This window comes from Scomber japonicus, chromosome 10, assembly GCF_027409825.1.
Source record: "Scomber japonicus isolate fScoJap1 chromosome 10, fScoJap1.pri, whole genome shotgun sequence".
NCBI classification, from domain to species: Eukaryota; Metazoa; Chordata; class Actinopteri; order Scombriformes; family Scombridae; genus Scomber; species Scomber japonicus.
Window position 1 is genome coordinate 10,037,902 of NC_070587.1, and position 12,184 is coordinate 10,050,085.

Below are 12,184 nucleotides of genomic sequence, written 5' to 3' on the forward strand. Positions count from 1 at the left end.
GCATAGAGGGATAATTCAACATTTTGGGAAATGTGCTCATTAAATTTGACACAAAGAGTTGGATGAGAAGATTGATACTATTCTCTGAACGATAAATATGAAACTACAACCAGGAGACAATTAGCTTAGCTTAGCATATTTCAAACTTCAATTATGAGCATCTGTTGTTATGGTAACCAAGGGACAAGATGAGACAAACAAAGGTCAACTTGGGATCTTTTATTTGCATGGACACTGAGGTACTTGACCAATCATCAAATGGCCATTGAGTCAGGGTCAGTGGGCGTGTCTCTGATAGCAGGAAATGCCAATTGGATTACAGGGTACAGCTGATTGACAGCAGATGTGCTTAACAAGGAGAAGGCTGTTAAAGGACCTGGAAATGGAAAAAGGGGCTGGGGAGAAAGATGGATGACCTGGGGTTCTCACACACGCATGCACACACAAACACACACACATGTACATACAGTTATACAACAAGTAAAAACTAGATAGGAGGGATTCCTGAGAGAGGAATTTAGTGATGCTAAAACTGCTTTTTTTTTTTACAGACTATCTCTTCTTCATTTCTCTTCTTGCCCTGCAGCTGTGTGTAGTTACAATGTGACCCCAATAAAGTGCCCTCCTCTGCCTCCTGCCCTAATAAAAGGGGTGAATAACTACCCCTCCCTCTCTGTTTATTACCCCCTGGGGCAGTAAAAGGCAGCTGTCTGGCCCCCCTTCAAAACACTCGACCTGCACCGGACCCCCGTAAAAACACATCTACACACACACACACACACACACATTCACATACCAAACTAAAAACACACATTCTGGGAACCCTTCACACATACCATCAAACACTCACACTGTACACGCAGCTCATAAAACACTGTCGTGGTCTGAAAAAACAAGAACAAACTGAGCACACCATCTCCGCCGCTCACATCCTGACGGCATCATTATTTCTGAAGGTTGCTACCTTTCCAGAAAACGTAACGAGGAACAGAAGGCATCTGAACAGTTTTGCAGCATCGGGACAAACATGCCTCACTCACATGCTCTCAGAAAGTCAAGAAATAAACAGGGACGTGCTGTAAAAAAACCTACAAAATAACAGCTGAGCGATGAATGAATATGCCTATACTCAACACTTGCAAGACAACCACATGCAATCAGTGGATATATGAATAAAAGCCAACGTTGGTGCTATTGACTTTTGTGTGAGAGCAGGTTCATTTAGGTGCCCCAGGGCCACGGCTGAGTTAGGCTGCAGTTTCACAGATGACTTATGTGCAGGGAAGAATGGAGTGTCTGCATACTTGTGCATATGTCACAAAAGGTGAGATGGGTGATTTGCGATCTGGTTCATGCAATTATTGCTACGCAGGTCAAGTGTATTCTGGGTTAGATAGTAAAGAAGTGGGAGGGCTCATGGAAAAAATGCCCTGCAGGCGGCAAAGTGGAAGGGCATGATGGGTAAAAAAGAGGCCCATTCCCTCACAATGCAACATAAACATGACAGTCTGTGACAGTGCGATGACAGGTGAGTGTCATTAAGCACCCTCACATACTGTACAGTCTCTGTCCAGGATATTGATTTACACTCACACACACCTGCAAGCCTGCACATACTGATACGCATATCTAACATTCACACCCACTGCACCAATCTCCTCTGGCACAATTAGACCACCCAGGAACCTCTGAGGCCTCTTGTAAAACAGTGGTCAAGAATAGTACACATCAGAGCATTACCCCCCCCCCCCCCTCCACACACACACACACACACACACACACACACACACACACACACACACACACACACACACACACACACACACACACACACACACACGTCTGTTCTTATGTTGTTACAGTTTTCATGTTCGTGTGAGAAATAAGAGAAATAGAGAAAATAGAGAAAAGTCAACTGAAACCACACTGACACATGCATAGTCCAACAAATCAAGTCATGCATATGTACATTTTTACATATGACCTAGAATTGTCTTATAAAGCAGTTTTTCTTTTTCTGCCAAGATGCAAAGTAAATAAGCCACAGGAAAAACATGAGAGACTAAGGAAAGCATGCAGCAAAGGTCATGAAGAAGAAGTCTGGAAAGCACTGAGTACATGATCTGCACCTTGGCCCACTGAGCCACACAGGACACTCAAAAAAACAACCCTCAAAAATGAGAATCTGCCATTAGGGAAAAGAAAATCAAGGAGGAGTAGAGAGACATGGAGAGGTTGAGTCACAGACTGAAGGAGTGGTGAAGTAAAGACTATTTTACAGAAGATGATTCACCTACTTACACACAAAAAGTCAGCCAAAAAATGTATTTATGTACTTATCACAGAGATCTACAGATGTACTGTCAGCTCAGTGGGGAGAATCCCCAAACTGATATCACTGCCCTGGCATTAGCATCTTCCTCCTCCTCCTCCTCTCTGTGTGGGACAATGGCCTTACAGTATACCAGAGGTGAGTTGAATGAAGTCTTTGTAGAGATGAAGAATGTAATAATAAATCTGATTATAGACTCTAACACTGACCTCTAGATGAACAGAGGGAGGCAGGAAAGATGGAAGATAAAGTTTGAAGACAGAAGTTCAGTGTGCAGGTAAAATTAAAAAGAGAGGCGCACCCCAGTAGCCTACCGGTTAAGACACATGTCACGTAACCTCAAGTTCGCAGTTCTATTCCAGCAGTGGACCTTTGTTGCATGTCACACACCCACCTCCCTCTCCTTATCTCCTGTCTCTCTCTACTTTCCCTCTCTAATTAGTGCATAAAATGCCCAAAATATAGATAAAAGTTAAAGGGGGAAAGAGTTTCAGAGATCAAGTACATTCTCACACAAGGAGCTGGTGCTGTAAGATTTGCCCTTTGCGCCCCCTTCAGACTGAGATCGAAATAACTACTAAAGTTTTCACAACTATGAGAGTTAGGCCATGACACAATATATACAAACATCACAAGATACAATACAAAACTGTGGAAATTTAAATTGAAAACACAATATAACCATTTAGAACTGAACAAGATACAAACAAAAAAGGCTACATCTAAGGAATATGTAAATGATGGGATATAATGCGATATGATGGGCCATGACATGACATGACATGACATGACATGACATGACATGATATGATATGATATGATATGACATGATATGATATGACATGACATGATATGATATGATTTATCAAGGTGCATTGTATCTGCAAGGGATACAGGAATGTAGTGATTGAAGAGATTGTTCAAGTATAGCCAAGAGCAAAGAAAGAAATGTTATACTCAGTATACAGTATTCATTCATTTTAGTCATTATTGAATATCTCATTTCAAAACCATGGGCAAACCAAGAGTTTGGAAGTTTGCTGTTGGGCGTTGGGGCCTAGATCACAATTAGTGTTCCAGTTCTTCTCAAAACTAATGGATGGGGTTGAGGCCAGGGCTCTGGGCAGGCCAGTCAAGTTCTCCCACACCCAACTACGAAAAACCATGTCTTCATAGGATTTGTTTTGTACCAGGGTAATCCTTTGCTGAAAAGTTGTAAGAAAGCAAGCAAGCAAATAAAATTGCATAATGTACAAATCTATGTGTGCACACACTTTGGTCATTATAGTGTAGCATGTACACATGTAGGCACAAAAATAAGAATTATATCTACATAGAAGGAGAAAGAGAGATAGAGGGGGTGTGAAGGGAGGAGCACCAAGCATTACAGGGTGATCAACTGTCAGAGCAGCATGACTCATCCCTTTTTTTAAAGATCAACTCACTGTACGCTCTCACACACACAGAGGCAACCACACACAGGCATTTGCCCATTTCACCCATGATTCGTTTTGCTAAGATAAATATATCCTCCATTGATATTGTGCTTTTGTAATTGATCAACAAGTTAATCACACAGAAAAAACAGGAGAAGAGTGCATTCAATCCATTAAGCCCAGTCGGGGGAATCAAAAAGGAGGTGTACAGGGACAGAAGATTAGAATAAAATGTCTAAAGTAAAAATAATAACTGGAATTAGACTAATGGTACTTTGAAAGAGCCTGCGTTTGATTACTGCATACATGAGGTTCAGCTTATCACCCAGTCTCTCCTTCCCTCCTTCTCTTTCCTCTTTTGACCAGCTCCAGACGGTGGCCAAGCCAAAGCATACCAGAGACCAGCATGTCATAGCTGGACACATAGCGGAGGTGCACTGCGGTGTTGTTTGATTGGTTGCAGAGGACTGTGATTAGGGAAACAGTGGTGGAGGAAGCGCACCTTGTAAAAAAGAAACCTAGTGGCTTGCACTGGCCCTCCAGGCTGGCATGCACCTTCACACACACACACACACACACACACACACACACACACACACACACACGTGTGTGCATGAAAGAAAATCCAAATCTACTACCCACAAGTTGCTGTTTGCGTGAGAGAGTGTTTTCTCTGGAAACTACAATGCAGAGCAGCTCCTGCCAAATCCATAAGGAGTGACGTCTCACCTGGTGACAGATAGAAAACAGGCTTGTCTACTAACACTTCAATGTCACTACCTAACTTATGCACAAATCATAGTTACTGTACTACCCTGATAATATGTAACACTATGCTGCTATGGTTTCTTACTTCTTTCCGTCTATCCATCTACACTGCCAAGTTCCATGTCTGACGTTGATTTACTGACCATCCAACAGGCAAAATATCCCACGGACGTGCCAGCTAATGTACGCCCAGTGGACATTCCATTTGCTCCTCATCCTAAAATGTGCATTTGCCTTGAAAGGAAAAAAGGTGGACACACGGAGAAAGAGACGTCAATTCAAAGTCCGATTTATGCTGCTGACATAGCTCACATGCAGTTTAGAACATTTCTGGTGTTGTATTTCTCCATTTTTATTGCCTGTTTAGCTTATTTTTTTACCAAAAAAATCTAGAAAACAATAGCTTGTCAATGTTAAATTCCTCAGTGGAAACACAGAGCACAAAGTATGCTGTTCACCTGTATTTAATATTCATTATATTGTGCAGCAGTGGTTTGCAAAAGCTATATGTTATCTACTCTGCATTGATTTAAGTTGTGCTGTTGTGACAGCTTGACTCTGAAGAGTTCGATTTTATGCCTGACGCTAATGGGCTCCTGCATAACTCCCATTGGTGTGAAACAGACTGGTGTATGTGTGTGTGTATGTGTGTGTATATGTGTGTCTGTGTGTCTGTGTGTGTGTGTATTTTGGCTCTCACACTGGTTCCACCTCTGTGAAGGAATCTGTGGTTGTGTACAGCGAGGTTTGCTTGCGTGTGAGCTAGCTCATCTGACTTTACATATGGCTGCCAGTCAGCACAACTATGCTGCCAGTCAAGTTGCAGTCAACAGTCACCTGCCAAAAAAATGCTAATGTGGGTTACTGCAAAGTGAATGTGCCTTTGGTTATGCATCGTTATCATAACAAATGCTTCTAATTAGACTCTGTGGGTGCATGAGAACTGGGGCAACTATGATCCAAGAGAAGGAAGACAGAGACGGTTCCGAAGAGGGGGAGGGCAATTTCAGCAAGGACACTGATGGAGACCAATGTCAGTTAAGCAGTAACAGTAAGGGCAATGATGGGGAGCCTGGGGTCAATTATCCAATAATCATCATCTTCTCCCCCACTGGATTTATAAATCAAAGCTAATGAAGTTCTTCTCATTTCAAGAAGTGTTGGCCACTTACAAGTGTACTCTGCAGCCTTACTGTCCCAGTCCTGGCAGAAATCCATCACCCCATGATGAGTCTCGACTGGTAAAGTTGATTTGCTAGAGACAGAAAAAGACATTCAGCAACATTACTCCTAATACTGGAGGTGGAATTGAGCATAATAAATCTTATATCAGCTGACTATCATGAGTCACAGCCCTCACAAATAGAAGATAAATTGGTCTTGGATAATCTTTCCAATCAGCTAAGAAGGGGAAACCCACCAACTCTGACCACTATTCAAGCTTGCCAAGATTCAATTTAGTCAAGCTTTGAAAGTACATTAGTTGAAACATGGCGACATCAAGTGGTGACTATTGAAAATAACCTGAACAGTAGTCAGCTGTATTACCATGATGTGCCATACAGTTGCTTAAACAATAAAAATTAAACTTGTTTTGCTCATTAAACAAAAGATAAACAAAAATGTGATGTGATTGATATTAAATATCCATATGTCCAAATATGTTAAAAAACACACAGGCTTTCATAGGGTGTCCTAATTTTTTCACATGACTGTATCTATAGATAGGTTTTTCTTCATACTCAGAGGAAGACTTTGTGAACCGAAGTTAAATGAGCAGAAGTATCCAGCTCATTTCTATCTGTATTAGATCATGGTGATTGGATTTACATGCATGCAACATCATCCCTATAAAAACTGGATTCTGCAATACATTTTGAACAAGTGCAGGCTCGCACACTTATCATTGTGTTTTATATGAATCTTTAAGATGGTCCTCTCCATACAAGAGGAGAAAATACACGTCATTAATTTATCAAGATATTGTTAGGTAAACTACCCACTTATATCTGCAGCCTTTTATCCCATCATACCAGCAACTATAGCACTAGATCTACCAGATTCTTTCAAAAGACCCCACGGTGCACTCAGAGCTTGGTAAAACTTTCTGCTTTCTCCTGTTTTGCACCTTGGGCATGGGATAAGCTGCAAAATACAATTAACTTAGATGCCCTCCTTTCTTTGTATACCTTTAAATGTCTCTTACAAACTGACCTGAAGAAAACATGGCGTTATTTTACATAATCATTGACCTGAGGTGGACTGTGTTATGTATACTGATGCCATGGCCTATATGCCTCTCTTCTTTTACTCTTTCCCTTGTGTAGCTTTTATGTACTGTATGTGTTCTATTACATGAAATTGTTTTGATCAGGACTCCCTGAACGAAAATATATCCTGTAGCCTATCTTAATAGGACATTTCTGGTTTATTAAAGGATAAATAAATAAAAATCTGGTCCATGTTTTTAATAATATAGATTAGCATTAAGTGGCAGGGTGAACTATGTGTGCTGCACCCTCTAACAGGCTCCATCTCAGAACCCTAATAAAAAATGTTTACACTCACTGCCCAATTGAGAGTAGCATGCACACCACTCCCTCCCCATATAAAGGCCTGTGTCCCTTTTCTACTCAACCTTTAGATCAACACTGCAAATTCTTGTTTCATCATCTAGTGTCACAGATACTAGCTTGCTTTATCATGTCAGATACAAAATCCTGTTTCACCTGTGCCACGCCTATGCTGCACACGGACAGTCACAAGTCCTGTTTCTTCTGCCTGGGCCTACAGCATCAACAAAGATATGACCCTGCCTCGTGTTCCTCCCAGGGCAACGACTCTTGCCAGGACAGGAGGCAGCTCCCGTTCAGGACTGCCCACCTCATGGGAGGTCCCAACCTTGTGTCGTTGTCCCTAGGATGGTGCCCATCTTCGCTTATGTTCAGCACTGATGGCAGGTGTTCCCGCCATAGAGAGTGCAGTCAGGGTCTGTCTCCTCCCCTCCACTGCCCTCTGGCCCAGTCAAGGTCAGCCTTTGTTCCCAGGACTGAGGGACAAGGCGACCGTTACCTACTTTGACTATTGTTATGCCAGTACTGCCAAAGGAATGGCACTGGAAAACCATATAGCTTTTCTGGCGGGTTCGATGGAATGCCTTGTCCACCAGGACAAAGGAGTTGTGGAGCCAAGCCATTCCCACCCATTAGCACTGTTAGCAGTTTTAGCTCCCCTAGCAATGTTTACCATGTTGACTCTGTTAGCATGGCTAGCTGCCACAATGTCAGCTCCACTGGTCACCATTTTGGTTCCTCTGCCTCTGTGTTGGATATCACCAGAGGAGATCATACACAGGCTGCCCTGGTTCAGACACAAAATAGCAACCTAAACACTACAGTAGTCAGACTGTGTTCTAGGCAAACCAGCCCACAATCTGCTAAAGTGAGTACTGCTTTGACTGCCAATGAACGTGATGGCTCATTGGCGAGCTATTTGCGGCCATATCCTGCTACGCACAGCCGGAACAGGGTGTACAAAAAGTAGAGGAAATTGCTACAGTGTTGGCTTGGTTACTTCTGTGACTGCTGGTGTCATCGTAAGTGAGGGCTGGGTGCAAGCTATCAAGACTACTCTGTGGGCCCAAAGAAAGATGCCACCTGGGACATCACAGAGGGGAATCTTTCCAGATAAAACAGCATGCAGGTGAGGTTTTTTTTCAACAAGTTTGCAAAGCAAGCCAAAGCGAGAGCCAGAAGCCTTTCTTAGCCCCAGGAGGTTTGACTCTCCACCACGCCCCACAACTGACTCATTAAGGGATACAGCAATGGACACAGTGATGTCTCTGTTAGTATCAGCCTTACTGGGCCCCTACAGGCTCTCTCTTGTCACATTGCCCTGTCATGGACTTTCACGCGGTGTGGCAGCCAGGCTGTGGCCCTCTCAGCCTGGCTGGACAGGACTCTGCAGTGGGTCCCATTCAGGGTTTGGTGCACTGTCTGGGGAATCCTTAGCTGGGACAGACTGAGAAGAGACAAGCTTTGGCTTGTATAGTTTGCCTCATGCAAACTATACAAGACTATTGGTATATTTTTTTCTCATGTGGACTCAGACCTTGGTTTGGGCCCACCTGGTGTATCATAGTGGCCTTCACCATATATTTTAATCAATAGCAAAGCACATTAGAGGGTGGAGTTATCTGGATAAAACTCCAGTTCTCAGAGTAAACACGTAACTCTCTCACCACAAGTCCAGATGGGCCCAGTTGTTGTTGCGATTTAAAGGGAGAAGAGTATTGGGCACTATGGGCTTGCATGTTACCCCACATCCGATTGGGCGGTATGTGTAAACAGTTTTTTTCTCAGGGTGCTGAGGCCAGCCTCATAGGGGTAAACCAATAACGAAACGGGATACATACTCTTCAGCTGGAGTTCAACTTTCAAACATGGCCCAGTGCATCTCAGTAAGGACTACTTTATTTATTATTTATTGATTTATTTATTATGACCACTAGGTGTCAGAAGAACTTCAGGACAAAATCCCAACATTTAGCTTAAAAAGTTGTACTTACCACATGGTACAACAGGGTCGACGCATTGACATCTTCTTTTTGGCTACCGGGGGAATGTAAATCCAATATTTCCTGATGTTTCAGCACTTTTATGGTCGGCCAAGTTTGAGGAGAAATGACATAGATGCTCCTCTTTGTTCACCTGCGACTCCTGCCACTCGGCGCTGGGATACAGGTTAGCTAGCAAAAGGTCCTTGATTGTTGTCATAGAAAACTAACATGTCAGTCATTAGGCGTGTATGTAATGCATTATGGGAATAATGTTGCAAATAGGTGCTCATTGAAACTTGTTGGGACCAGTTACCAAACTAAATGTGCTAGAAACATGTCAAACGTAGTCGGCCTATGTCAAAAGTAACAGGATGTCCATGTCGTACTACATCCGGTCTCACTTGACTTTCTCACTTTGCTCAAGAGATGAAACGTTGCTGCTTTAGGGCCGTTTCCGCTGAAGAAGTTCCTGCGGTGGAAACGGCCCTTTTGATAGCGGCCACTAGATGGCGCTGCCGCTATTTTGGACTGAAGACAAAATCACATTCATCACATTTTATGAAGCAAAGAATCGGATAATCTCACAACCAATTCAGAAGCACAAAAGAAAATGTCTCAGAATAAGTAATCAATACATTGTGTAACACTTGCAGTATACTATTGAGTTACTGTCCCATACTCTCAATTTAACTTAACTCAACTAGCCTACATAATTTGATACCATGACGACTCCTTTATTTAAAAACTTTTTATAAGCCACCAGTTGAACATAACCTTAACAGTTCTGTTCAACTGTTAAGGTTATGTTCAACTGCTACACTATGTTGTAGTGTAGCACAAGCATGACAAAACCATGTATGAATATTATAAATATGTTAAACATACTACAAAATACATATTACTTATAGGCTTCCTTTCAAACACAAATAGACTAGAAGAACAAATAGAAAGTTATTTTGCTGGCGTTATTGTGTCCATATCTGTTGAGGAGCGCCTGTATGCCTGAGAGTGGCGCCCAAGAGCTTTGCAAGAATATGCAACACAGACGATGAGGAGGTAAGGAGATTTTCTTTTAAATTATTTTAACTCCCCAGACAATTCCTGCTTCACCTTACAAGGGCAATCTCAAAACCAAAAAGTAACCCTAACCCTCACCTGCTTAAACGTTTATCACTGAAAATATTTGACTGACCATCTTAGTTCATTGCAGGGTCACATATGGGAGGGAGAGTACTACCTGGTAGACATGGTCCAGGGCAGAAAAAAACTAATCATTCATAGATTAAAAAGTAGGGATGAATTAAATGATGCTAATTTGAGGAGGTAAAATTGGTGAATTGCAACATATTCAATAGAAATTTGCATCTTTATTTGGTGCAAACACGCAACCAAGGCATCCATTCATTCTCTTAGGTCATACATCTTTTTATTTTAGATGATTTAATTACATTATAATGTCTACACAGCAACATATGTAGGCTAATGCTCTTCTGCGCTACATTTTAGCCTGGCGTTTGCATGTATGGGTGGGATGGGTGACAGGTTAAGGAAAAAACATTGTTGGCCTCCAAAACAGTAACAATCATTCTTGTTATAGACTCATTTTTTATACAGCAAAATTCTTTGAGCTCAGCTGGAAGGATAAACATTATTCTTCCAAAAGATATTTTCTCATTTGGTATTGGGATGGTGGTTGTGGAAAGTGCTATTTAACACTTTAGTCCAAACTCTTCCCATAAGTTTTCAATTTAGGTTGAGATCTGGTGAGAAAGCCACAACAGACAGTATGATTCACAACATTTTTATACTCATCAAACTATTCAGTGACCCCTCATGTGGAGAATCCCATCAGGATAATAGGAATTAAGATATAATCATCAATTAAATAAATAAATAATAAAATGATTAAATACAATAGAAAAAAATGAGCTAAAATACAATAAGACAGAAGACATGCAAGGAAAATGTCCCACACAACATCCACTGGTGACGCATTCATTTGAATAAAAGGCTGGTACTGCTTTCCAGTATTACACCTCTAGGGTTTATACTCACTGATTCTTGGTCAAATGAAAAAAACATGGACGCTTTTATTAATGGCTTATTCATAACCCATAAACCAGGGTCTATAAACGTGCCTACTCAATATATTTAATATTTAATTAACCATTAATGAATAATTTAATACAATATACAAACAGTTTATAAAGACTTCCATGTAAGAAAGACGTCAAGTCAGAAATGTAGTGAGCAAACTAAAATATTTTGAGAGAGTGAAAATCTTCAGTGTGTGTATGTGTGTGTGTATGTGATATAAATATGGGTTTTTGAGGTTTGTCAATATGAACCAGGCGCTCAGAGAGGAGTCTGGTGGATGGAGGAGGACTGATGGAGGGAGGGAGGGGAGCTCTGAGGATAAATGCGCTCTTTCATTTCTAAGTGAGCCATATCCGCTACTACGGGCACATATTTACATCGACAGAAACTCATGGGAAACAACCGCCTTGCTATTATTCTAATGAACAAAATCAGCGGAGGATCATGGACACCCTGTTGTTGTTGAGGGACAGCGCACAACAGTGAATCCCAAAAGTTTGGCTTGATGAGCGGAGTTTCTGTTCTGCGGGGGAGCTTGATCTTCAGAGACGCGCTCCGGAGTCAGGAGCGGTGCTGACTGACTGTTTTTCACATTAGTTATGGTTTAATGACTGAACTGTGGCCCCTTGTATATGGGACAGGTGCAGGATTTTCACGGACAAAACATGGGTCACTGAGGAGTCAATTAAGTTTTTTTTCATTAGTCTTACGCGACAATACAACTTATCTTCTGTTCTATCATTGAAATATTACTACTGGGACTTTGAGAAGCGCAAAAAACAAAACCACGGAAACCAATGCTTGTATCGAATATATTTTTGAAACGTTGTATCTCTATTTAATAACTCGAGACTGTTTTTAAACGAACCAGTCCTGAAGTGAGCCAACCCCTCCGCACACACGCACAGCAGACATGCCACTGCAGCGCCGTTTGACCGGAATTTACGCATCTCTGGGGGAAAGTTGGGAGAGCTGAAAAGGTGTGTTTGTGTT